Source organism: Falco rusticolus, chromosome Z (genome assembly GCF_015220075.1).
Source record: "Falco rusticolus isolate bFalRus1 chromosome Z, bFalRus1.pri, whole genome shotgun sequence".
In the NCBI taxonomy this organism is placed as follows: Eukaryota; Metazoa; Chordata; class Aves; order Falconiformes; family Falconidae; genus Falco; species Falco rusticolus.
Window position 1 is genome coordinate 33,224,059 of NC_051210.1, and position 25,735 is coordinate 33,249,793.

The following is a 25,735-nucleotide window of genomic DNA, read 5'->3' on the forward strand; positions in this document are numbered from 1 at the left end:
TAAAAAAATCATCATAAACTTAAACCAGCTCCTATTTCCAGACTCAAATTACAAAGCCACCCAGCTCAGCACCTAGGGAAGGCAGGTAAGCTGCAATTTCCCTTTGAAGCCTTGGCCCTCACACTCCGCTTCCCCATTCTCACAGCTCTGCAGCTTCTGGGGAGATGCCCCACTAATGCTGCTGGTAGTCCTTTAGGAGAGCAGGCTTCATGGTGTCCCTGCTGAGCATCCAGAAAGGAAGAGCAGCACCCCTATCTGCAGCTCTCACCCAGGCCACGAAGCTCTCACCATCTTCAGGTGGGACAGCACAGCACAGCATGGTGCTTGGCCAGAGAGCTGTCACTGCATGCTCCTGGATGGATGGAGCACCAAAGACAAAAGGTAGGACATGCAGAGGGGTTTCATTTCAGCACACTGGGGGGCTTCCCATCATTCTTCCATACTGTTGGCCAAAACCAACAACAGAACTACCTATTCCTTGTGCACTTAGTATTACACCAGTCAGGTGGATTATCCCATAGGGTTCAGGGCTGTAGTGCTCTTTGCCTGGTTTTGACCTCCCAGCACCATGGTGAGCACTGAAGTATGATGTGATGACTGCAGCTAGCAGCCATAGCACTGCAGCAGGCTGGGCGTATCACCAGCTACAGCTGAAACGTTAGCTGAAAGCTGGGTGAAAGGAATCTGTTTAACAGGTGTGCTAGGAGTCTGGCATGGAGACTTGGGCTGGGGCCAGTACCAGTGAATGTCTGCTGTGTTGATTCACTGGCTGGCTAGAGTTACAGCAGGGTGAAGGGAACTGGACACAAATGCCTCTTCATCTGCAGCAGCTTCTTGCTTGCTAGAAAATTCCCTCAGTGTTCCTGAGTCATCTACTGCCCAGGATCTGCAGCCCCCTTTTTCTCTTGGTTTTCTTTTTTCCTCCAAGGACACATGCTGCTGTCCTTTGCCAGGGATTCTTCCTCTGCAGTCCCAATTTAAAACCAGAAAATGTAGAGCAGCAGGGAGCAATAGTCCACAGATCTGTCTGGCTCAGTGTAGCCATCAAAATCTTTCGGATACAGCTTTGACTAGTAACAGAGGGCAGATCAGTGTCTGTTTGTTGGTGAGATAGATAACCTCAGACTAGGGACTGATGCAGCAGACTCATCTCTCCTGTGCAGTGACTTTCAGGACTGCCAGAACTACCTTAACCCTAGCTAGGAAATTACTCTAATTTCTAGACTGTCATTTCAAAGCTGCCAAGCCAACCTTCTCACCACACAGCTAACAGGTATCTATTGGAAGACATCTAAACACGTTAGGCTTGATGGGTTGGGACAGTTTTAGATAGCAAGCTAAGAGCTTTCTGAGCCAAAGAAGTATTCTCTGCATCCTCATGACTTCAGCCACATGTCAGCCAGCCCTAATGTGTGAACATGTCTGCCTGTGAGCCAGAAAGCTGCCTTATGCCCCATTGGCCTCACTGGAACTTTTGGATGCACACAGCCAGGTGACAAAAGAACTGGTGAAGCTTTCTTTGATCTGGAGTTTTCAAATATACCATTACCAATTATTAAATAAAAGCTTGACTTGGTATGTCTGAGATCAATAAGAGCTTTGCCTCTGATCTCAGTGGGCTTTTTGGATGAGCATTTAATAATTTCTGTGCTCCCATCCACCAATTACAACTACAGCAGAAACTTTCTAGGAAGTGCTTTCACTACATCAGGCAAATAAAGAAAGAAGCTAGGTAAAGCATGGGTCTGCTATACAAATGGCCCAGGTGCCTCCAGAAAGAAGCCCTGAAGTGGGAAACAACAAGCATCCCAGTTTGCACAAATTTAGCTGAGTGTGGCTGCCCACACTGTGATATATTAAGTCCACTGAAAATCTTTGCAGGAGGACCAGAGGCATAATTGCTTCAACTCTGTGTGCTTTTACATTCATTCTTACTATTCCTATGTCTCGATTGATCTCCTGGAATGATGAAGAGTAGCAGAATCAGTTCAAGTATTGTTCAAATTGAGGAGAATTTTTCAGCAACTGAAAACAAGAACAAATGGAACCAGAAACATAGGTTATACAGGTAAATGTTCCTAAATGAGCTTTGTTGCTTTATTCTTCAAAGCAGCAAGCATGCAATCAGGTCAGGGAAAATTGCTAACCTGAAACAATAATTATGATTTGCCTTTTGTGATTTAGCAATTAATTAGCATATGACTAGTGAACATTAGGCTTATACAAGATTGCAAATCTGTAGTCCCAACCCCAGCTGGAGGCTCTGTTAGACTATACTGCTGACATAAGTCTTAATAAGTAGATTGGTAATCTTTGTTATGGGCTTCTTTCCTGTTCAGAGGGTAAGAAACATCCCATTCCTCTAGGTCTGAAGCAGGATTAATTGAATAGTCTCATATGAACCTGAAAGCCATTAAGAGCATGAAGGATGAAAAGCAATTCAAACTGCTTTATTACCATTTTCTAGTAAAGTACCAGTTTAGACTCTGGACCTACTGTGAAGCAGCAGGTTTCCAGATATTGACTGTGCTGGCATGTGCTTCTGGAAAAGAGGAAACGACTGATTCCTAAAAGCAGAAACATCTGCTCAAGTCACTTTCTGGCTGAGGCCAAACAGCAGGATTGCTGAAGAAGTCCATGTGCTGCCAGCCCCATTGGCCAGAGTCACAGCAAAATGGTGGTGAACAGTGAACCGCACTAGCTCCTCCTTCACTCTCAACACAACATTAGATAAAACTTAGTTTTGTGGAGCTCACTGTAGCCCACACCATGCTGGCTTTTACAAGTAAGGCAAGGAGTCTTTTTTTTCATCCTGGTATGGGTGGAGAAGCAGAGCTGTCTGTGCAGGAGATTCATGAACTTCAGAGGCAAAACTGGAGAGCCTACATCCTTGCTTAGGGTGGTTCTCTTAAACCATTTTTGATTTTTTGGGCTGTTTGATACAGTTGTTTCCCCAGTTACATCAGTGTGATAAACTCTACTGAAGTCTCACTGATGGAGTAGTGATACAAGTAGAAGAGAATTTGGCCCAGTAAATACAATAGTGATGTTAGGACTCATTTTTAACATGCTTTCTTTTCCTGTCCATAGTTCAATTTTATTGTCAGAATGATTAAAGTAAGTAAAGGGAACTGACCATTCCTATTCTGGAACACAGCTGTGCTCAAAGCAGCAGAGCTGCAAAACTCCAGGTATAAATATCAAGGTAGTTTTAGTAGTTTAGCACGACTGGCAAGTGAATATGTATCGCTCTCTACAACTACCTGAAAGGAGGTTGTAGCAAGGTGTTGGTCTCTTGTCCCAAGTAACAAGCAACAGGACAAGATGAAATGGCCTCAAGTTGTGCCAGGGGAGGTTTAGATTGGATATTAGGAAAAATTTGGGTTGTCAAGCACTGGAAGAGGCTGCCCAAGGAAGTGGTGGAATCACCATCCCTGGAGGTATTTAAAAGACACGTAGATGTGGTGTTTAGGGGCCTGGTTTAGTGGTGGACTTGGCAGTGTTAGGTTAAATGATTGGACTCAATGATCTTAAAGGTCTTTTCCAACCAAAATGGTTCTATGATTCTGTGATTGAGATACCTGACTACCATTGGGATATCAGTCTGAGGATCTCAGCAGGAAAACTCTCCCTATATTTTATCCTGAATCAGGAGGGTGGGCTTTTTCATTTGTGTCAGAAGAGAAACTTCCTTAAAATCAGAAGAATGACAGCAGAGTCTGAAGAAAAGGAAGCAGACAGTAAGATTCCACCCTGTATCAATGAGCAGTGTGTGTTGGACTAACATTCTGCAAAAGCAGAGCTTGAGTTGAATTTTGACCCATGATTAGCCTTCCCATTGAAGTCATCAGCTACTGACCATAAGCATTTGCTGATGTCCTTGCAGAATGAGGGTCATAGGACTGAATACAGCCCAAAGAGAAGAAAAGTGCACAACCAACCTGTGGGGCACATTTTGCAGTTTCTAGCACACGTTCCCTTACAAATTATTTACCCTTGTTCTCTGCTTCACAGCATTATATGGACATTTCCTGCTTCAGAACTAATATTGCAGCCTTTGATCCTGCAGCGAGTCCCGTAAATGAGTCCTACAGTAAGGGGCTCTTTCTTCTTCTTGCTTCCAGCACTCATGAAACCATTTCTCCATCTGCACTTCAGCAATGCACTCAAGCACGTGCTTAACATTAAGGTCATGCAGGACTTATGTATGTGATTAAAATTAAGCATGCATTTAAATGCTGTGTGGAACTGGGACCTCAATGAGGATGGCTGTTGGATCAACCTGCTATGACCTCTGCTGAGCTGATTATAACTCAGCCTTTGTAGCATTCTGTTTTTCCCCAAAAGTCATAGTTTATTCACTGGGTCTTGTAACAGAAATTTAAATGGTCCTGGTTTTTTTTTCCTATAGCAGTATGCAAATTATTTTGATATTTCTAGCCCTGTAAATATTTAAGATGATAGGAAACATTTCCCACATCCCCTCTGCCCCTCAGTTCTGTAACACCTTTTGTGTATCAAGAAGGCATGTGAAGTATAAAAATGCTTTAGGTGCTTTCAAAGTTCTAGCAAAAAATAAAATAAATTTCTGTAAAAATTTCAAGGTTTTGCAAGTTTAAGAGGAAAAAGATGGAAGCTGGGTTTCTGTCTGCAGCAGAACAAAGAATGGCTAATCACCCACATCACAATGATTCTTGTATTGTCCACTTTTTGGCCACTGAAAAATTTGGAGGCATAAATAATAAGGCAGATTTCCTTCACTTTCTCTTCTGAAGGAACATTCCTTTCTTGCTGACTGCTCAGAAAGGAGTCTGAATATGCCTGTAGGATTGAGAAGCAGAAGGAGATTTTTAATTTTTGTTCTGCAGATTCCGATCCATGGATTATGCTAGTCTATTACCCCAAAGAAAAACAAAACAAAAGCAAAAACAAACAAGCCATGAGATCATTTTCATCACTGCTGTAAACAGATTAGCCCCATGTCATGTGAAAACTCCTTATCACACAGCTGGAATTTAATGTTAATTAATAAAGGATTCACCCTTTGCTGTGTGGCCCTGTATGTCCATTCACCTTGATGTTCCAACTGCAAAACATTTTAACAGTGCTTTTCCAAATTTACCTATTAACCCATATTATGAACATAGACAGTTGATCTTCCTTCTGACTTTTAATCCTTCCCCCCTTTCTGTCCAGAAGGACTGCTTAACCTAAAACCTTAATCCTTAAGCTTGGTAAGTCTGTAGTCACTTGCCTTCATAACCATGTTAGCTTTATCACTACATCATCAGAAGTACTATTTTATTTAACAGAAAAGTGGATGTGCTAAGCCTCTCCTCTAGCATTGCAGCCTTCTGATATTTCATCCTGAGATAAAGCTAGTGTCTTTGCCCAGCCTCATAACTGGGGCACTTTTTAATTTTAGATTATTTTAACTCATCCCCAGATAGCTGGGAAATCTTGGCTAATCAAGAACCAAAAGGCTATTAAACATTTCATATCTTACCCCAACAGAAAAGAGAAAGAGATGTTTACCTTAAGCAGACAATTAAAAATAGGAATGAATGCCCAGCATTATAAAGTCAATGAAATCTTTGCCATTGACATCAGCAGGCAATAATTTTACCTGGGATGTTCCATTTGGTTCCCTGGTGTTCTTAGCTTTGGTTCTACTCTGTTTCCACAGACTTGACAATAGTTTCAGCCCTTTTTTCTAGCAAGAAGCCATTCATATAATTAAGTGTATCATGTTTCACTCTTTTCTCCCTAAGAGTGGGTAATAACCTCACTCTTTATTAGAGATGGGGAAAAAAAAAACCCACATAGGAAAGAGATGCTGAAAACCAAAATTCATTATTTCTGCCACTCATGGAGGACTTTTTTCTTCATTAAAGGGAAGTATCCTGATGGCACAAGAGAGATTAAAAATCCTTCTCCTCTGGTTCAGACTTCTTATGTGCTGTTATCACTCCATCCAACTCTGTCTTCACTTAGAGCACTTGTAATTCATTTTCATCAATTCTACCTCTCACCAACCCACCTCTCCCCAGGACTGGGACAACCGTGCAGAACTCTGCAACACATGAGATGCCTGTGTTTATATACAGTATGCAAAATATATGCTTCACGTTTTTATACTCCACTATCAAATTAGGTAACAGGAGGTTAATCAAGTGGGAAGCACAGAGATATCCTTATTTAGCTCCCTGGTATTCATGCCAATGAAAAGCTGAAACCTCATTTTTTCAGAATATTTACATTCCAAAACTTAAACATGTTTATAGTATATCTGTTCATAATTTTCTTTCTTTCACTCATGAAAAAAGCAATCACAGACAATACATTCCACTTGTTTTGAAAAATGTTAGCTTTTTCATTAAAAATAAAGGAAGTTTGGAATATAGCTAACAAAGACTGACAAGTTTAGATTTAAATGATTACTTCATGTGAACAACTTCATCATGTAGAATTTCCATTCTTTAATTAAAAAGTCATGAGGGAAAATGATAGTCCAGTAGTTAATGTCTGACACCATAAATGTATCAAAAAATGAAGAAGGGCCTATAAAAGAATTGGAGTTCATCACAGGACTTCTGTCAGAGAAGCAAAGTTGTTAGACCTTCAGTCCTTACCATCTAGAACTTCATGCCTAATCAATAGGAAAGGTATGTGAATACACCTTTCATTTGCATGGAATTTTCTGAAATGACAAATTATTTATTATTTGGCACAACTGCCTGCATGCATATGGACCCCTGCAGTGGAATGGGTGCTTTGCTAACCACTGCAATTAACCCAGCTCCATTGAAGCCAGCATCACCACACTGTTATATACTGGCTAAGGATGTGGAACAGACATGCAGATCTGCACACCGTTGTTCCCGCAGCACTGCCAGTATGCCCACAACAAACATAGGTAGCTCGTGTTTCCATCACAGGGATGCTTCGGATTCCTCCTCTGAAAGGACGCCTGGCTTGTTAGCTGCCTGGTAAAATAAAAACATAAGGCTCCTCTGGCTAACCTCTATCTCAGCCTTACCTAGAGGTACAAAAGTACGTGTTCTCCAATTTTAAGAGTTTAAGAACATGGAATTTAATCTGAAACATAAGCACTCCTGATTGAATTAATATTAAGGCATCAGAAAGCCTGTGTAACTTCTGTGGAAAAGTTGAGGTCTACTTTGGCTTAGCTTAACATATAGATCAGGTTTTGTATGTCAGTTGCGTTCCTAATGCAGAAAATCATGCAGCAGAGAAGTTGTGGTGCCAAGACTCTGGAACTTAATCTGTTCCTTTTTTATTTACTATTTATTTCAACAGCACCAGGCAAGACCAAGACTCCATCTTGCTCGACCATTCATCAGAACTGTCAAGCAAAAAAAAAAGAAAACATGCAATTACCTCAGGTATGCAAAATTTGTTGTGTTCAGTCAGATTGATCTGTCTCTGGCAACAACCAATAGCAGATACTTGAGGAAGGAATATGAGGCCAGGAACAGTTACGGAGATACCCTTCCCTGGCACAGTCCTCCAGATTCTGAAAAAAAGCTGAAGACAAGCCTCTACAAACTGAATATATTACTACATGCTGTGAGAATTAAGTTGTGTACTTGCGTGTGTCCATACACTTAGTGTCATGCTTGATTGGCTAGAAGGGGCTTCCAGTCAATTTACTCCAGCTTTGTACTTTGAACGACAGCTGGCTTACAGGACAGTAAATCCAACAAAAAATATCTAACCTGCTGCACCCCAGAACAGATCTCTAAAACTGAAGTCTTTGAATGTGGTACCAGGGAATAGCACCTTCTCGAGCCATTTAGCTTTACTTGAACATAGCTCAAATTTCCAGCTCTGGCCAGATCTGTTATATTCACCTCAGGAACCTTGAACGCCACCACCTCCCCCGTCCCCCTGGCCAAAACAGATTTAATTGGGAATGAGACAAAACACATCTAAACAACAGAAGCAAAACCCACATGGGATCAGACTACTCAATGTGCAGTGGAAGATCTAAACAGAGAGGAATCCGAGTGCATCTGGGGGAGTTAACACCATGAGGATGACAGTCACTCTTAAACCAAGTGTTACTAATACTCAGCCCTGTGAACTATTTGGCCAAAATAGAACAGGCAATCCCTTCATTTCTGTAGAACAATCCACACTATATTGAGCTTGGACTGAGGATCCTGGAGCTTGCCAAAACTTTGACTTTATCAAATGTTCTTTAGTAGCCCAGCCAAAGTCAACTTACTTTGACGGGTTGAAGAGCTTTCTGTTCTTTTCTGCTTGGGGTTCATATAGTGCATGCACCACTCAGGTCCCTCAGAATTTCCAGTAGGGCATTAAGCAAGCCAACTAAGGTCTGTTGCATGTCTGCTCTCTTATTCTCTTTCAACAGTTTTTTGGGGGGATTGCAGCTTATACTGCTTACACAGTTTTATGTGTTTGTGTGCACATAGTCTTTACATACACATATGCTTGTGGCTATGTATTTGCATCAGACAAAGCAATTTCAAAGATATACAGTTTCCTTTCTAAACAGTGCTGCAGTTTGCAATTGTCCTTACAAGACCATTTCTTAACATGGGTTCAAATCCTAACAAGCTGAGCTGTTCTGTTCAGCAACTGTTGCCTTTGCAGTGTGGGGATCCACTTTGCTAGAGGAATGAAGGGCACTTACTACCTTGGAAAACAAGAGGAAAAGCTGACTGGGACACCATGGGACATTGATCCCCAGATTAAAATCCTTTCTGAACTGAGGAATTGATGGATTCTTCTATAAAAGTGCAAAGTGTAAGTGCTTCTAGAGGGAAACACATTTTTTTTTTCAATTGGTCTAGAGATGTGGCACGCAGCAGCTAATCTTTTGGAAAGAACCATCTGAAAATGCAAACAAAACCTTAACAAGTGAGTGCAACAGGCACTCATAAGCTTTGCTCATCCTGCGGCTTTGCGTGCTGAATCATTTGATGGCTTGCCTTGCTAGGTGAGACGTGAAACAGGGTCACGTAGGAGAGAGGGGAAGTATCTTGCTGCTGCTTGTAAAGTTAAGGACAAAGAGGGCCCATACTGAAAACCAGTAAAGATGGTGCTCCATCCCCACTTCATTCCTGAAGCAAGCTGTGCTTCTAGCTCATGTGGCTGAAGTAGAAACAAGCCAGTGACAGAGCTGAGAAAGAGGTGTCAGAGGCTGCTAGCAAGGACAGTAGGACTACATCCACAGTGAAGCACCACTCAGTGCAAGAAAAAGTAGATGTATCAGGCCCTCAAGGTTTGAGTCAAACCCCATTGTGGTTGATGGAAAGCTTTCCATTCGAGTGGAATAAATGAATGATTCATGACATATATTGTTCAGACGGTAGTGAGTGAGAAGTCCTCCAAGACAGAATGAATCAGAAAGGTGCAAGCTCATGATGTGTATAAAGTCTTTTTTAGATACAGATCACACTACAGGAAGCCTTTGATCTTCAAGATAAATCTTTGCTTTCAGCAACATGGAGTACATGCACAATGCAGCAGGTATGTCTCCTGCAAGCCATAGTTTCTATTGTTCACTGACTTCACTTCTGCAACCAAACACGAGTGACAAAATGGCAGGGCTGAAAAACAGTGGGTACAAGGACTGGAGTGCAGGTCAGGACGCTATTTATGAAACATAGGTTCCAGATTGGTCAGATTGGAGTAGGATTCATTTTCCCACAAATTGTTTCCTGTATTTGGCAGTCCAATATCCAGCAAACACCCTGCATGCAGTCCAACAAACTGCTAGAGGTCAGGACTTGTAGGTACTTATGTGCATGGGATTCAACAGGACCACTCACGTGTCAAAGATAGCAACAGGCAGCAATGCTTTGCAAACTCATACTGAAAGCAGTGCAACTGTATTAGCAGTATGCACCTCAAGGATGGTTTGTGCTGCTCCTTGCTACACATAATAACAGTAAAGTAAATAAAAGTAAAGCGGCCAGAGGTAGAATAATTAGTGATTATTCCCTTCCTTCTTTATTCACTTACTCAGCTAAATCCACCTATGTCTTCAATTGAGCACAGACACCCTTCCTGCTAACTGCATGTTTCCTCAGGCAACACTGGTATTGGAAGGTTCAGTTTAGCTTTGGAGTTCTTTCAGCCTTATTACAATTCTGTTTAACTGTGGTCATTCAAACTTTGGTTTGTTCACCTTCCTGTCTTACTCCTCTTCTCTGATTATTTTGAATATGCTGGTAAACAACCTCATTTTGAGAAGGATTGCCTGAGAAATTTTAGTTCAATGAGTATCAGTCTTCAGTATCTGCCATGCCCACCCAATTTTTTAAGATGCTTACTTCCCTTTTGTACTGAAGTTGTTTATATAACTGTAATACATACACTTCTATCAATTTTGTTATGATCAATGAAATACAAATTCCAGTTAAATTGTTCTGTACCAAATACTGTGTTCTGTAATCAATTACTGTGGTTATATAAAACTGGGTTGTTAATAATTTCTGAAGTGTTGTGATAAAAGTGGTGTGAAAACATTAAATCCCTGTTTTAAAACTCTTCGAATTGCCACCCCTATATGCACCAAAAAAATATTACAAAATGAAGATATATCAGTACAACTATTCTTCCATTCAAACCTCTGTTACAGAAGACCAGTTTTCTTTTTGAAACCTATGTGACTATCAACAAGTTATATTTTATTCCATTTAAGTGTTGCTAATGAATTATTTTAACAATTGGATCAGCTGGAATTAGTTTAACACTTACTGCTAGACACATGAATAGATGCATGCAAGAATTATTTAAAGTATTTTTGAGTTAACAGTTTTCTTCAGAAAAGAGTTTTAGCAAAATGCTATGTTATGATTTTGGTTATTTTTAATCAGAAAAAGAATCATTAAGTGAAATGTGTTGAAATATTCAAAAGAATATTTGACTTCCTCTTCTGAATAAAACCAAAACCTACTTGCATAATATCCAAGCTCTCATGAAATCAAAAAGTGTTTTCCAGCCAACTTTATTTAATGTTTATTAAACATAACATACCATTTATGAAAAGACAACTAAAATAACAAGTGCCAAAATTAATTGGTGGCCTTTTGTGGTGTGTTTTGAAAGCCTAGATTCGCTTTAACTGGGTTTGAGCACATGGCTGAAGTGCCCCAACATACTCATCTTCTTGGGAAGATCAGTTCACAGTTACTGCATCTTGTACTCGTACATTTCTGAGGAAAGGAGAGAATAGAGAATGACTTATGTTCTCAAGACCACAAAGAAGACAGCCATTCTGCCAATGGCAAGGAATGAGATTAACTGAATTTCTGTCCTCTCCTGCAGGAGTATTTCTAACAAGCCAAAGAAATAATTGACAGTATTCAAGTTTAAAAAATTTAAAGCTTTTTCAGCTTTCATATATATGTTTTTTTGAGACAGGAAAAAGTTAGATTGAGCTCCAGACACACAGTTCCTCATCTTTACAGCGTTCCATTCCAACACTTTGTTCCAGAGCAGCTCTGGTCTTCAAAGCTCTTCCCAGCCCTGATTTCAACCTTGAGTACTCAGTGGAGAAAAATGAGCTGCCAAAGAATGCTTGGTAGAGCAGGATGACAGATGTGATTGGAAGCAGGGAGACATCCTTTCCTTGACTTCAGGTGGAGAGTAAGTGGGTCTTCCTTAGGCTGTAGGTCTAGCCAGTCCTGTTTGAAAGTAGATCCTTATGAAGGACAAGTGAAGGCTGCTAGCTGGTGGGGTCCCCAAAGGCTGTACTAAATGAAAGAGGAAAGACCTAGCTGGTAGGCTTAATCCTGGTGGAAGTCAGTGCTTGGAGCTTTAGCAGACCTTGGGGATGCAGTGGAAGGCCCTGACAACACTATAGTTTTCCATTACTTTGTAGAAATAAGGTTGAAATTGTGAGGAAAATAGACTGAACAGTGATCTTGATGTGGCGATAAATTTTTTCTCCAGTGAAGGCACAAGCTGGCAGGCTGCAGGAGTTACCATACTTACTACCTGAAAGCATTTGAGCAGTGGGTTTCTTTTATTCTGTTGAATTTTACACAGCAAGAAGAAGAATTACTGCTATACAGTGAACTTGTGTGTCTATTGTAATCTTCTTTTTACAATGCATGCCCACAATGCTAAAATCTCCATTAAGCTTGCTCTTGCTATTCTGCCTGAGAATTTAATAAAAAAATTAGGGATACTGTGTGAGACTAATTAAAACTGAGAATTACACTAAGCTAATAAAAAAAATTCTACCCATCCTGTGATGTCTACTTGCATTTAGGTGCCTACATAAGACATCTATCTGTATCACTGCAAATCTGTTAGGTATTTTGGTGTTTTCTTCATATAATTTAATGAAGTAATGTGTAAAATAACCTAAAGCAAAAAAATAGTGGGATGTAGAAAACCATGAAATAAAGAGTGCAGAAGAAAGAAAGTCATCTTTGCCTGCTGTTTTCACAGAGCTAAGTTGATGAAATCAGTGTCTGGTGCTTAAACTATGAAAAGGATTGAAGAGGAATGATAGAATTTCTTGATTTCATCAAGTGACATTAAAGACAGTAGAGTGTATTGGTGCCTTTATATCACACAGCTCAGGAGCAGGGACGTCCACATACATCTATGTGAAAGTTAGCAATGAGGAAAAGGAATAGACCTGTTCAACTTCAAACATGCATTCTGGCCTCAAGCCGTCCATTACTCAGTTTGTTCATGTTTTAACAAGTTTAGATATCCATGGACAGAAGAACAGAAAATTATTTTGAGCTTGGCAAAACTAGAAGCATACTGGTGGCAGGATGTATGTAGCTTGGCTGGAGAGTCTTGGATGATAGGCAAAAGATCTGGGATCACATGGGTTCCAGGGCTGAAATGGCAGGAAGCCTTGGACAAAATGAAAGTTTGGCAGGCTTCATAATCTAGGAGTGGAATAAGACTCCAAAACATGTTCCAAGGTTTCTGCAACTGGGGCTTATGGGTCAAGCTAGAAGATTAGTCTAAGGACTTGTCTACACAGGAAATGGACCGGTTATATTGAAATACTGGTACTGCTATAGCTTGGCTGGTCAGTTTCCCAGTGTAAACAAGTCCTTAGCAAGGCGAAGAAATCCTTATGAGAGAGGAAACACACATGGTTGGCTAGGCTTATCCATCAGGCTAAACTGTGGACATCTCAGAGCTGGTTAGTCCAAAGATGGTTTTCAGTCCTGCTTGTTAGGGAAGAAAAAGGAAAACAACTTTTGGCAGATGGACATGTTGGCTAGGAAACTGGAGTCCTTCTGGTTGTGAACACTGAGACAAGAGCTGCACATTTCACAGGGATGGCAGTGTCCATCTCCTATGACTTGTAGTTCTGATTGTGTTCTTCAGTCCTCACACCCAAGGGGTGAAGAGCTATTGTCAAACTTGAAGGAAGAGGAGGATGGATGTTTGAATAAACTTGTAGAATACTAAAGCATTGTGCATTGATGTTTGGTCAGTGCAGTTAGGTAGTGTTTGGTGGAACAAAATTGGTTAACACCAGCCCTCTAACCCAGGGAGTATAAGATCAAGAGAAAGACATTTAGAGCTCCATGCCTCCTCACCAGCAAACCACACCTGAGCTGGTATGCTAAAGGATTCTTGTTGCCATGAAATTACATGGCAGTATGATTTTACACTGAAGATATTGAAATCCGTGATTAACTAGCTATGAAGGCAATTAATCATTCAGTACATTAATTGCAGGGACAATTAAGTAGGTAGGCAAACCATTTAATTTATTGGAGTCCCTATGTTTTTTCTAGTATGCCATGGGTTCTTGCACTGGCAATTCCCATCTGCAGCTTGAAAGTTGTCAAGAGGGAAAATAGATATCATTGCAGCCCTAGACTTTCTCACCTGGAGGGCACAAGAAACACTTTGAAATTAGGGTATAAAAACTTCAGAAGGCTTCTGTGAAATGATCAAAAGAGAAACAGTTAAAAATGTGGGGCCAACTTTAATGCTGATGATTAAGTTAGAAGGTGAAGAATGACAATTTAAGAACACATTGAGATGAATGAGAAACTTCAAACCTCTTGGAGCTATTGCTCCAGGCTCTCTGCAGACTCAGAAGTATCTCCATCAGCTGGTGTTTGAGGTACATTTATCAGAATTTCCTCTGCAGCCACAATGACTAGAAACACATTACACGACATGTGCACTTGGACCTTAGAGAACAACCAGGCATCAGGGAGAAGCTTCCACAGGCAACAGCACCTGCAGCAAAAATCACTCCCTGAGAACAGAACAGGTAAGGAGAGACAACTACGATAATCCAGTCCAGAGTCAGGGAGCAATTTTCAGTGCAAATTCAGCTGAACTGGATCTAACCAGCTGCAGTATAGACCTGATGATATCCTCTGCATATATAATTCACCTAAGTTTCTTTCTGAAGAGCTTCACATTTCCTGTTGCCCTCAAGTTCTTTCTCCAAAATATGAATCCTTACTGTCTGCCCTGAAGCTATTAATTTCTTTGTGGCTGTTCCACAAATTTGGCTTGATTACCTTTGCTACAATCACTGTCCTGCTGAATTTCCTGGTACCCACTATGTCCCATTCAATCTGTCACAAATACTACTGACAAATATCAGCCTGTCATTCTCAGTGCTCTCCTAAATCCCCTTCTCTGGTTACTGCTTACAGTCATGTAAAATCTGAACTTTTCTTCTTTTTCTTTCTTATTTTTCCCTTCCCTTCCCCTCACCTTCCCTTCCCCTCACCTTCCCCTCACCTTCCCTTCCTCTCACCTTCCCTTCCCCTCACCTTCCCCCTCCCCCTCCCTCTCCCCCTCCCCCTCCCCCTTTAAAGACCACCTTGCTTTTCTTTGGCAGATATATGGTTTCCCCCTATTCCTTCCTTAATTTTACAGACTAGACATGACTAAACTCCTCCCTGTTTCTTGTAGTACATTACCAGAAGGACCAGGAAAGGAACTGGATCCTGTTGAACCAGGCAGTACATATGTCATAAGCACCTCTTCTATTTGGCTATTTAAAATCAGAGCATCCCCCCCTACTTCATCCATATTTCCTTTCTTTTCTCTTCCAAGACCTACCTTGATGTACTTTCCACAAGAAACTGTCTCACTCATCAAGTATGTGTGTGTACCCACGTGTGTGCGCGAAGATTTCAAGACTCAGAGCAAAAATCTTGCTCACATAACATAACTAACATATCTGCTAAATCTCTGTTCAATCATATCACTTCTCATTACATTCCATGTCAAGTTTTGATGCTCGGCATGTTTTACTATTAGAACAGTAAGTACCAGCTTGATTGCAGCAATATCTTTTGTAAGACTACACAGAAAAGAGTACCACCCACTTGCAGTTGTCAGATTTTCAGATAAATTAGTTCATTACTGAGGAAATGATGGCTTTTTTTCTGCCATCTTCTTTTGAAATTAATTCAAATATTAATGTATTGATTGGACAGGTGGCATTTACATAGAGACTGATATGTATAAATAATTGTTACCTTTCTGAAGACAGAATGGGATGCTGAAATGTTTTTGTAATTATAGGTGAGGATTTTTTCCAAGTGTACTGGTACTATTTATGGACTGCCTTTAGTGTTCTTTTCATCTTTCTTTTGTCCTGCCTTCTCCCTACTAACAGGATCCACCCAGTCACCTTGAATGCTGAAATGCAGCCTGGGTTTCCGTAAGAGTTTGCAAATTCTAATACCAAGATGGTGCTGCCAAAAAGGAAGCAAAACACACCAAACCATTTCTACATGTTAGTGTAGAAACTTTATTACGGGCAATCTCAAGACAGGAAAGAATGATCATAGGTTCTGAAATATATTTTGAAATCTATGTGATAGCACCCGTCTCCCCCTTTTTGGCTCAACGTCCAAGTGGAGACCAGTGATCAGTGGCCTTCCTCAGGGCTCAGTACTGGGACTGGCACTGTTTAACATCTTTGTTGGTGACATGGACAGTGGCATTGAGGGCAACCTCAGCAAGTCTGCCGACAACACCAAGCTGCACGTGCAGTTGACATGCTGGAGGGAAGGGGTGCCATCCACAGGGATCTGGATAGGCTTGAGAGGTGGGCCTGTGTGAACACCATGAAGTTCAACAAGGCCAAGTGCAAGGTGCTGCCTGTGGGTCAGGGCAAGTCCAAGCACAAGCAGAGGCTGCACAGGGAATGGATTGAGAGCAGCCTGAGGAGAAAGACCTGGGGGTGTTAATGGATGAGAATCTCAACATGACCCAGCAATGTGCACTTGCAGCCCAGAATGCCAACCGTATCCTGGGCTGCATCAAAAGAAGTGTGACCAGCAGGCTGAAGGAGGTGATCCTCCCTCTCTATTCGACTCTGGTGAGACCCCACCTGGAGCACTGCATTCAGCTCTGGGGCCCCCAACACAACAAGGACATGGACCTGTTGGAGCGGGTCCAGAGAAGGGCCACGAAGATGATCAGGGTGCTGGAGCACCTCCTCTGTGAGGAGAGGCTAAGAGAGTTGGGGTTGTTCAGCCTGGATAAGAGAAGGCTCCAGGGAGACCTTATACCAGCTTTCTAGTACCTAAAGGGGGGCTACAGGGTAGCAGGAGAAGGACTTTTTACAAGGGCTTGTAGTGATAGGACAAGAGTTAATGGCTTTAAACTGGAAGAAGGTAGATTTAGATTAGATACAAGGAAGAAATTCTTCACTCTGAGGGTGGTGAGACACCGGAACAGGTTGCCCAGAGAAGCTGTGGATGCCCCATCCCTGGGAGTGTTCAGGCTCAGGTTGGATGGGCCTTTGAGCAGTCTGGTCTAGTGGAAGGTGTCCCTGCCCATGGCAGGAGGGCTGGAACTAGATGATCTCTATGGGCCCTTCCAAACTATTCCATGATTCTATATGCGGTTATCTTTCACGTTAATATGACTACCCACCTCTCAGTAGATGTGTATTTAATGGGCATTGAAAATATTAATTCACATTACAAATGGTGTCTCTTCAGTTCTAGAGAACACAACTGCTAGCTGTAAAGATGAAAACCAGAAACAATGTCTTCATAAATGGCACAACACTAGCATCGATGAGATATTACAGAAGAAAGGCTCCTTTGAAATATAGCATATTAAAATACATTAACACAGAGAGAAACTCAGCAAAATGCTACAGTTTAAAATGCAGAAAGTCAAGGTGGGCATTAGGAAACTGAAGAACTCTGGAGAGATCAGAAAGGGAAGCAGAGAAGAATTCTAAATTTTAAACACAGAATTAACACTTTATGAGATATCAATGTATCGTAGTGAAAATATCAACAGAGAAAAACATGTGATTCAAATACATAACACCTACATGTAAAAAAAGAAATATCTAAACTACTGAAAATAATTGGTAAAGATTATTAACCCAATTAGATGCAAGAATGAGCCAAGCAGAAGGTTTAAATTAGCAGTATATCCATTGAAGTCAATGAAGCCAGCCAAATTATATCAGCTGAGGATTTGGCGGGTCATATGGAGATGTGGAACAGAAAAAAAAAGTGCCATAAATACATAGGGGTAGGAAAAAAAAATCTTTTAACAGAGAAGAGATAAATGGACAGGAGATGGATGAGGAAGACCTTCATTTTATGTTGTCACAAATCATTAGAAAAGTTTAATGGCATTTGTTGAAACATGTAGTAGATTAGCAGTAGCAGCAACAAGCTCACAGATAGGAAAGGTGTGCCCAAACCAAATGACATTATTTGAAGAACAGTGTTTTAGCTTGCACTTCAGCATCAACTTTCTGCAGTGTCCATCCCTGTGCTCAAAGAGAAAATTACCTGGAAATGACCCATATGTACAACCGGGTCTTCAGCAAAAGCTGAAGAAGAAAAACTTCATTAGGAAATAAACTATATACTGAGGTAGTTCAAAAGTAGGAGATAAAATGCATTGTTTCCTTTTTATATCTTCAAAGACATGCAAGGTGGGAAATCAACTATGCCTGAAATGTTTCCATGGGAAATGAAAACACCTACTGGAGTTGCTTCAAAAAATGAAACTTGGGCTAAATTTGTAATGTATCAATAAAAATGTCATCAAACTGCATATAGGAGACAGATTATTCAGCAGTACCAGGCACTTCCCTAGAAAGCCAGAGATGGCCTTGTTCAATTTTATGGTGGGTCTAGAAAAATTAGGTATCGCAAACACTGACTAGGAAGTGGAACTCAAATGTATCAGAGGCTGTATATTATACAGGTTGATTAGGACATACAGACAAAAATTATTTGACTGGCATTTGATAGCTTAAGTTTTAAAAATAGTGGAGTGCTATAGAGACAGCTCAAGAGATGCAAGTGTTGCATTTATATCTTAAAAAAAGAAAAAGAAAAAAGGGGGAAATGCATTTTTCAAGGGTATGTAAGCAAGAATAGCTTTGTATTGAATTGCATAAATCTAGTAAAATATGCAGGGTGGGGGACTGAAAAATGACCAGTAAATATAGCCAGAAAGCATTTGTATCTAACCAATAAATTCAAAACCATTTCACAAATCACTCAGTACCCATCTCTTCTGAAGACAAAATCAACCTGCTTCTCTCTTGGAAGTCTTCTTAGTAGCGAGTACAATATAATGTTGGGATATAATGTTCCTATACTCACTAGCAGTTGTCATGATCCAGAAGGTCAGATGTTGTAAAGTGACTGCAGTTTCAATCTCATTGACTCTATCTAAAACCACACTGAGGTTAAATGAAATCCAGCTGTGTCTTTAGGACTGAATTTCATAAAACTTAATTTGCACTTAGAGCAAAGAATATTTTGCTTCTAAAGATTTCAAAAGTGCAAAGTGAATTTAATTAAGCTTCATGGTCACTATTTTTTAACAGTAAAAAGTGAAGTCAAGATTTGCCTTTAGTTGCTTAGCAAACCCTTGTCATGGTAAATACGGATTTCCCCAAAATCAGTTTGCTGCCTGTCTTCTGGTGATGGATAAATCACTCTTTCAACTAGACTGCATTTTATTCTTTTACTAAATCAAATTGATCATTGAAAAGAGTATATATACTGATGAATTACTTACTGGAGATCTAGAGCCATTTGTAATTCACGTTTCAGTTACTAAGGATGTGCTCAAATTCCAACTCAGTTCATTTTAACACTGAAGGATTTTTTTTCATTAACTGTTCTTGGGAGTTTGACTGGGCTCTAAACACAAGGTTTTCTGCTCCCTGCACTTTAGACATGTTAGGCTGGAGAAGTGATGACCTGTGGGACTCACCAAATCCAACCTGAAGTCTACCATAGCCTTCCAACACCATATACTCATTATTCTTGACTCATGCCTAAATTAAAAGGTGGGATGGTTTTCTTTATAAATTGACTTCTGGACTCTCAGTCCTGGTGTACAGTTTCTGAGCAACCTTGGGGACAGGTATGAAATATAACCATGAGTTTACCCAAACATCTGGCTGCTGAAGATTCAGTCTTCTCAAAGAAGCAAAAACTGTATTTCTAACAGTTGTGACCTATACATCTGCCAGTTAAGGAAGTGACTTCCAATAACCAACCTGGTCCTCACCAGTATAATTCTCTTAAACACCCCCAGCAACATTAAAATGTATCTTTCTAAGGGTCTGCAACATGTGCATGACATTCTGAAATGTCCTCGCAGATAACAAAATGATCTTACAGCAAAGAGCTTGCTCTTCGTGATTTCAGTCTGAGCTCTGCTAGAAATGAAACTTTTCAAATTTTATTAGCAGGTTAAAAGTTATAGAGTTTATTGGAGGAATTTTCTGAATGGTTCTTAAGAACCTAGGTTTGGACTATTTACATGTAAACCCTCTTGAATCCACTGTATTTGCTAAAATAAAATGTTGCTGATCAGATATCCCTTGTCTTTCATGGATTGGAGTAGCATTTCTCTGCTTCCAGCCAACCAGTTTCTCCTCAATGTCCTTCATAATAAGGAAATCCTTGGAGGTTAAAGAAGTACGTTGCTAGGGTAAAGGTCAGCACATTTCTAATTTTCTTTAGACAGGACAGTGAAATTCTCTCAATAGCTGCAGAACATAATGTTCTAGAGAGAGAGAGTGATATTCAGTTCTTCAGTGAGCTGATACAATACTTGCCTCCTGCATAAACACATCAAAACCTTGCTCTTAGGTAGGATAAAATAGCCATGAAAAAGTGTAGAATAAATAGGAAGTTCATCCAAACTTGTTTCAGGAAAAGGAAGAAACTTCCGAGTCTGGGGAGGACAAAGACAAGCCACTTTCAGTTCTGTGAAGGCACATCATTAACAACACTGCCTCACTGTTGATTATGTAAAGTGTGCTTTCCGTGTCTTTCTTTCCACATTGCTTTCCTCCTGTCTCCTGCTCACTAAGGCTGTGTTCACTGTTGGTGCTAAGAGTACCAGTTTCCCAACCTGAGGAGCTAATTACAGCCCAGGGAGAAATGGTTTTGTCGGAAAAAAAATGGAAATAAAAAATGGGAAGGCAGAATAGCACCATCTTGAGCTTTCTGCTGTCGGTTCACTCCTCTGCCTGTGGCCTTGCCACCACGAGGCTCACTATGCAGTCCCCATGGGCTTCCAGTGGCTGCAGGAGTGGGATGCGGGTGTCAGCCAGGGCCATGCAAACCTGAATCACTGCACACCAGTAGAGTCCAGGCCCGTGGATGAAGTGCTCGGGCCCAGGTTGGTCAGATCTTCTGGTTGAGGAAAGATGTAACCAGGTGGAGAGGCTGGAAAATGTTTTTTTTCCCCCACTCCAGGCCTCTGTCCCCTGGATACATGGTAGAACATCGCCCATCTAACCCAGGTCGGTAAAGGAGCATTTAATTTTTCATTTATAACCAAGAACATCCCCTTCCTACGGCTTCAGCCAACACGGCGCTGGAACACAACCCCTGCTGACGAACAGAAGTTGAAATCCCGTCTCGCCCCCCCCGCCCCCCGCCCCGCCGCGGGCTCCGTCCCGGCTGCCCCACTGTCGTCCCGCGGCCGGGCCGCCTGGCTGAGGGGACATCGGCGCCTTTGTCAACACCCCGGCGCCCCGAAAGCCCGCACCCCGAGTGGTGCAAGCTGTCTTGACTCCCCTTAATGGCACTGTTAACCCGCCGGGGTAATTCCGGCCAGGGGGCTGTCCGCAGGGTTAACCTCTTCATTGCTGGGCACGGCAGCGGGGCGAGACAGGGTGCCTGACCCCAGCTACAGCCCTCCCGCCCGCCCACCACCCGTGGAGGGTCCCGCACCCCCGGACTCGCCCCCCTCGCCTCCACTGGACTCGGCAGCCAGAAGCTCCGGTTTCTGCGCGAAACCAGCGGTCCGTGGATACGGGGGGCTGCGGGGAGGCTTCCCCCTCGCTTTTCCCTCGTGGCTGCTTCTTGGTGGGGCTCTCCCAGCACAGCGTGTCCAGCTGTCGCTTGCCTTTCCCCGGCAGCGCTCGGAGCACCGTGGGGATGGCCGAAAGCCTGCCGCAGGAAGTTATGGTCCGCCCGACCCCTAGGGAGAAGCTCTCGCCCCGTGCCCCCCATGGCACTGCCCTCCAGCGCCGGGGTCCCCCCGGCCGCCCCGACCTCCTCCCCGGGACCCCGGGCGGGTGCCCAGACATCCACACTCCACGCCGGACCACGGAACAGGGGGATAGGGCGAGAAAATGTTTCCAGGCTACCTCCATTAAGATTTTTTTTTCTTTTTATCTTTATTTATTTTTATCTTTTTTCTTTTTATCTTTTTCTTCCTTCCTACCTTTTTCCTTTCTTTCTTTATTCCTTCATTCCTTTCTTTTCCTTTTCTTGCTTATCTTTTCTTCCTTTCTTTCCTTTCTTTCTTTCTACCCCCCCCGCGGCCCCCGCCCCCACCCCCCCCCACACCCCCCGGAGGTTTGATGCCCATTCCTCCCAAGACCCTTCATTTTGAAACAGGATTGTCGTTTCCCTGGAGGGGAGGGTGGCTGGTCAGAAGTCAGGTGTTTGGGGGTTTGTGGTTGTGGGGTTGCTCTATTTTCCCTTTTTTTTTTTTAATTTAAAATGTAATGCTGAGAGACAAAGAGGTAAATTATCTGCCTCGGTGTTGATGGTACGTCAAAGATTGCAAAGCCCAGGCGCTCTCTTCCTGCGAAGAGGATGATTTATAGAAAATTGCAGGCAGAACACATGCACATTCTGGCAGCCGTAAAGACAGTCACTCCCTTTTCCTTAATGTTCTTTTATCAGCTTCTTAGGAGGTGTCCGCTTCGTTTGTCTGCATGAAACCAGTAGTCTTAGCAGGAATCCCCAGTTTTGATGTTTTTTCCCCTTTTCCTGAGGAAGGATTCTCTAAATTCAACAGTGCTCCTTCTGCCCAGATATTATTCTTCCTCCTATTTCTCACAGCACTTGTTTGGGGCGAGGAGGGGGGGAGCGGAAAGAGGGGAGAGGAGGAGGGAGAAGATCTTTCTCCTGTTTAGTGATTAACTTGCAGGGCTCAAAGAAAGAGAAGATTTAATGGAGAGATCCTGCCTTTGTGCTCTGTACTCATGGCAATCTGGCGGATGGGAAGATTGGAGAGTGCATAAGTTTAATATTTGACTAGTACCTGGGCAACCGATTTTTGTTGTTTTATTTTATTGCTATTGTTAACATTTCTGCATTTGGTCTTCAGCTGAGCTGGGAGAGTTCAGGCAATGAAGTTCTAACATGCCTGACCTCTCCCAGAGCCAGTAAAATTGGACTCTTAAGAAGATAATCTCAGCTTCACCACTCGCATAAAACTTCCTCAGAGCAGGGGAGGGATCTCCCCCTCCACTCGAACTGGTGCTTTGTGGTTCTAGTCTCTCTTCCACCCATGCAAACTGCAGCGCTTGAGGGCTCGGGAAACCCCAGTGATGTTCCAATACCAGTCATGCCCTTGTGCTCAAATTGATTTTGCCTCACTCCCGTGCATTGATTTACTGAGTCTGCATGTAACCCCAATCACCCCCACCCCACCCCACCCCCCACCCCGATGCTAGATATAACACTAGGAGGAATCTGACCTGGTGCTGTAGAAAGATTGGAGGAGGAGAGGGGGGCTGTCGAGCAAAAGAAGTAGCTTAGCACAATGCTTAATAGAAAGGAGACTAAATAAAAATGCAGGTTACAGCAGCTTGTCGTTGCCTGCTTGCCTTCATCACCAAGATACCTTTCTTTGTGATCCTTGATCGTTAGTTTCCAGGGTTTTAAATAATCATTCACAAAGGAGTCGACAAGTAGGTGTTGGAAGGCATAAAAGTTATTTTAAGTAGAATTATTTACTTTATTTTACAGCCAAAAACGTTTCACCAATGTAGTAAGTAATTTTGGTGCTCAGCAGTACAAGGTCTCTTTTCTCCTAAATGCTTATGAGAAATAAAAAACCTGGAGATGACTGTCTTTATTTGTGGGAGTAGACTTCAAAATACGTGCCAGAAATGGACAATTCGAGTGTCCTTTCTCCACATCAAATGCGAGCTGGAAGGGGGATTAAAAACCAACCACGTGGTAGATCTGGTTTTATACTTTGCAACCTCCAGCTCCATTTATGTTCTTTACCCTGCTCAGGGAAGATTAGCCTTTAGATGGATGTGTCTGAGGGATCACCTCAGGGGCAGATCTGCATGCAGAAACCCGTTTTTGTCATGGATGGAAGAGAGCTATGACCTAGCAGAGCGCTCCATCTGAGCGGCTCCCGGAGCACTGCAGGAGCTGCTGGGCGCTCCTGCACAGGAAGCTTTGTGAAGGCAACAGCTTGGAAGGGGAAGCTCTTCAGATCTTTCCCCCTTCTTCTCCTCCTCCCTGGCCTGTGAGTGATTCAGTGTCCCAAACCTTAACTTTTTGTTACCACCTTCCTCCTCTTAATCTCCTTAATCTTCAACACCTCCTCCTCTATCACTACCATCTTCTCCTCCATCTGTCTGCCTCCTAGATCTCTCTTGTTTGCTTGCTTTCCCCCTCCCTCTTCCACCTCCCTCCCTCTCTTTCTTCTTGCCTTTTCTCTTCTTTTCTTTTTTTCTTTTCTTTTCCTTTCTTTTCCTTTTTTTCCTCCTCTTCCCCTACACGTTGTTGTTGTTGTTAGAAAGGATTCTTGCACCCCCTGGTGCTCTTGCGTTTTGTGTGGTAGGAGAGGAGATTGTCTTCTTTCTCTCTCTCCCTCTGGTTGCTCATTATTCAGAGAGAGACACAGAGGGTGAGTGAGAGAGAGAGAGAGAGACGGATATCTCAGGTCATCTGCAGCTGCAGCAAACCAGTGAAGGAGAGAGAGAGAGGGAGAGGGAGAGAGAGAGAGGGGGGGGAAAGCAGGGAAAGATGGCGATCCTCCATTGCTGAGACCTGGCAAAGAGCACATGAGACTCACAAAACAACTTCCACAACAATAACAAGAAGAGCTAGGCAGAGAGGAAGAGGAGAGGAGGCAGCAGCAAGAGCAGCAGTGCCGGGACGCTCCTGTAAGTTCTTGCAATTAAAACCCATCTCCGGTTTGGCATTGGAGGGATCATCTCTCGTGTGTGTATGTATATATTGTTTGGTCTTTTCTGTCTCTCTTTTCTTTCCACCGCCTTCCTCTGAAATCCATTCATTCGGTCAACGGAGGAAGGAGGAAGAAAGAAAGGAAGAAAAAAAAAGAGAGGGGAGCGAGAGCGGGGTGTTTTGTTTGAGGGAGAAGTCTCTTGCATGGAGGAGGAGAAGAGGAGGAGGTGCTGGTGGTGGTGGTGGTGGTGGTGGGAGGAGGAGGAAGGCGGTTAATTAATTTTTTGTTGTTGCATTGGGGGGGGGGGGGGGGGATATGGGGAGATAAGTGAGATATCAGCCGAGCTTTCGGGGTGGGGGGTGCCCGAGAGGGTATGTGTGTGTGTGCGAGGTCTGGATGGTGCTGTGCGTGTGGACTTGGATCAGAGACGGGAGAGACACGGAGGAGAGAAAAGCTCCGTGCTGGCACGACCCAGGCAATCGGGTGACCTCTTTCTTCCCTTCTTTCTGTCTTCCTGTCTGTCTTTCTCTTTCTTTCTTTCTTTCTTTCTTTCTCTTTCTTTCTTTTTCTTTCGTTCTTTCTTTCTCTTTCTTTCTTTCCTTCTTTCTCTCTTTCTTTCTTCTCTTTCTTCTCTTTCTTTCTCCTGCCCCTCTTCCTCTCCTCTTTCTCCTCGTCCCCTCTCGCTGCCCTCCTCCTCGCCGCTGGCGAGGCTGGTCCCTCACCCCGGTGGTGGTGCCCCCACCGCGGCTCTCCAGGAGTTGGGATGCGGGGGTCCCCGGCGGCGTCGGGGCTGGGGGGCTGGTGGTGCCCACAGGAGGTTGCTTGGAGAAGGACAGCGTTCAGCTGGAGAGCAGGAGCCATTACACACGCTTGTGCTCTCCTTTGAGAGAAAGCGAGAAGGGAAGAAAGGAAGGGGAAGGAGCCCACTTCTTGCTCAGTTCCCCGATGTCCCTACCTTTAAACTAGGTGAGGGAGAAGGCGCTTTCTCCCTGCCCCTTTCTCAACCACCCGGACCAGCTTTCTCCCTATCTCTCCCCCTCTTTCCCTTTCTTTATCTCCCTGTCCTCCATTTGCAAGCTGTCTGCTTTGGTTCCAGTCCAGGCTCCACAACACAAAGCTTCTCCTCGCTCTCACATGCACACACACAGTCCACAGGCTCTTTATGTCTTCTGGAGTAACCTTCTTCTCCCCCCCGCCCCCGCTCCTCCTAGCATTGTGGTTTCTATTCTCCACACAGAGAGATCCTCCTGGAGCTTCATGTAGTTGTGATCTGATAGGATTTATCCCCCCTTACGTCCCCCATTTGGGGGAGAAA

At 42.9% G+C, this 25,735-nt stretch overlaps 1 protein-coding gene across 3 annotated transcripts in view; it reads left to right on the top strand.

Annotated features, from left to right (window-relative positions):
- The first annotated feature begins 24,174 nt into the window (after positions 1-24,174).
- The window catches only part of ZNF462 (zinc finger protein 462), a 93,430-nt gene continuing 91,869 nt past the window's right edge, over positions 24,175-25,735 (top strand). For 2 of the 3 annotated variants that reach the window (XM_037373252.1, XM_037373254.1), the window contains exon 1: positions 24,175-24,397. The gene's annotated coding sequence lies outside the window, so the exon portion shown is untranslated. The remainder of the gene's footprint in view (positions 24,398-25,735) is intronic. The other variant, XM_037373253.1, reaches the window with a different exon arrangement.